We start from the raw sequence: 2,500 nt of genomic DNA, 5'->3' as shown, positions 1-2,500 counted from the left end.
CTTCCTCACAAGACTTTCTCTGTGTTTTATTGGCCTCCTAACCTTCTCTTTGTCCTGAGGATTCCAGTCCACACATGTCTCCTAATGTCTGTTGCTGGTTTTACTGAAATTGTGTCCAATCCACTTCCATTTTCTTGTCGAGATTTGTTTGCTAACTTGTCCAGGTTTTAACCACAGGTTTTTTTTTACTGATTTTCTCAGGCCATCTGATACCGAGTGTATTTCGAAGGTTTGAAGTTGTTTTTTTTACAAAGAGGACTGATCACTCTCCGTGTTTCTAAGCCATACAGAAGGATTGCTGTTTTGTTAGTGTTGTATATTCTGAATTTGATTTTCAGTGATAGATCAGTTGATTTCCATGTTGGGGTGATGAATGCATGTCTTGCTTTCATATTCTAGCATTTATATCTTCATCCGTTCCTCCAGATGTTGAAACAATGCTATTCAATTATGTAAATTTGTCTCCTTCCTTCAGATTGTTTGCATTTACCGATATGGGTGTTGTGTTGTTGTTTAGTAATCCCATCACCTCTGTTTTTATCTGCGTTTATTTTTAAACCAGTCTGTGATGCTTCGTTGACAAATCTGTCGAATTTTTATTGTAAATGTTGATGGGATTGTGAAAATGAGCAAACATCATCGGCAAAGTCAAACTCTTCTGGACATTGAGTCAGGTTCCATTTTATTCTAGTCTTTTTATCTCCCACTGCTCTGCGCATTATCCAGTCAATTACTGTTAGAAATATTATTGGCGAAAGAAGACATACCTTCCTAACTTCAGATTACTTGGCAGCTTGGTCATATAGTTGTTTAATAAGATTTATAAAAGTTTCTGGTATGCCGTACCAATGTAATATTTTCCAAATAACCTCCCTATCAATACTGTTGAATGTCTTTTCAAAGTCAATTCAATTCGTATAGAGTGGTGATTGCCACTCAAGAGACTGTTCTATTATAATCAGGAACGTTGCTATATGGTCGGTACAGAATCTGTCTTTTCTGAATCAAGCTTGCTCACGGCCATGCATCCCATCAAGTGCAGTTTTCAGCCTTCCCAATATCAATCAAGTGAAAACTTTACTAGGAATTGAGAGAAGCATAATGTCTCGCCAGTTCTTACAACCCCGTAGGTCTCCCTTTTAGGAAGCTTGAAAGCATACCCCTTCTTCCAATCTGAAGTTATTTGGGTCTTACTCCATATATTCAAAAAAGAGGATGCAACATGTCCACTGTAAATTCGTTTTGAGGACCTCTGGAACTCGAGCTTTTCCATTTTTCTTTCACTTTAATGCTTTGTAAATCTCTATTCTAGATGGGGGTGTTGTATTTACATCCAACCTTGTTTCGGCATAAAATTTAACATATTTCGTTTTTTTTTGTTGTGGTTTATTTTCTTAATTTTATTTTAGATTCTGAATACATTTATGTGAATGCATGGACAGGTTGTCAGTGATTTGTTTTACATCGATGATATAGAAGTTTGCTTGTTCTCAACAAAAGATATTATCTTCTGAGAATAATCTTAGCCTTGCTGCAGGAGTCAAATATTTGCCTATATCATTTATATAAATTAGAAGTAGTGATCATATAACTGATCACCGGGGTATCCCTGATTTTACCTTTATTTTCTTTGGCTTTGTTTCATCTACTATTAATACTGTGTGGCTCCAATTTGACAGATTCCTAATTTGATCAAATTTAGTGCATCTCTGAACTTTTAAATTTTAGAGTTTTTGGAGTCGAAGCGGCTACTTTCTGCATTCAATCGTCCTCGCAGAATCTGACTATAGTATGCTTCTATCATAACCCATCGAGTAACATAAATAAATTCAGAATTGAATTTGACACATTTTTAGATTTAAGATCTACAACTAATACACCTTTCATCATTGCGGGCGACTTCAATTTCCATATGGATGACTCATCGTGCTCTGATGCCAGGAAGAAGAAACCATTATTGGAAACATAAAATCTGATACAACAAAGTGTCAAACCAACTCATAAAGTGGGACGTTGTTTATTTATAGTAAAAGAAAAAGACAGTCCACCTGAACAGTTTGTGCTCACCTTTTAATGACATGTACAATCAAATAAAAGACAAAATGAATAATTTTATCAAGATCAAAAAGTCGAATTGATCTCATTAAATTTAAAAGAGACAATAGTCAGGTGAAAGTATATCGGCGTATAAATTATGCACTACTTTGCAAAATGTCCTTGACCACGATGCTCTACTCCGGACGATCACTCATCGATCAAACATGCCATCAGGAATTGATAAAGAAATATGTGAGTTGTTCGCTGCTTTCTTTGAAAACAAAATATCTAACACAAGAGAAGCTTTAGATAAACTGTCACCACCGTATGCTGTTGAAGATGAACGATTTACGGGCACTGTACTCAATCAATTTTCCCTACTGCCAGCAAACGAAATTCGTACTATCGCCCAAAGCAGTCCATCAAAATCATATGAATTCGATATGCAGACACTCTCTAAAAT

The 2,500-nt window shown here is 35.8% G+C and overlaps 1 protein-coding gene across 3 annotated transcripts in view; it reads left to right on the top strand.

The window, feature by feature from the left end:
* LOC144958464 (uncharacterized) overlaps positions 1–2,500 on the top strand; it is a 20,712-nt gene that overhangs the window by 687 nt on the left and 17,525 nt on the right. The window lies entirely within an intron of this gene.

Source organism: Berghia stephanieae, chromosome 1 (assembly GCF_034508935.2).
Source record: "Berghia stephanieae isolate SIO BIC M18660-M18661 chromosome 1, UCSD_Bste_1.3, whole genome shotgun sequence".
In the NCBI taxonomy this organism is placed as follows: domain Eukaryota; kingdom Metazoa; phylum Mollusca; class Gastropoda; order Nudibranchia; family Aeolidiidae; genus Berghia; species Berghia stephanieae.
This window is presented reverse-complemented; position numbering and strand designations above follow the sequence as displayed.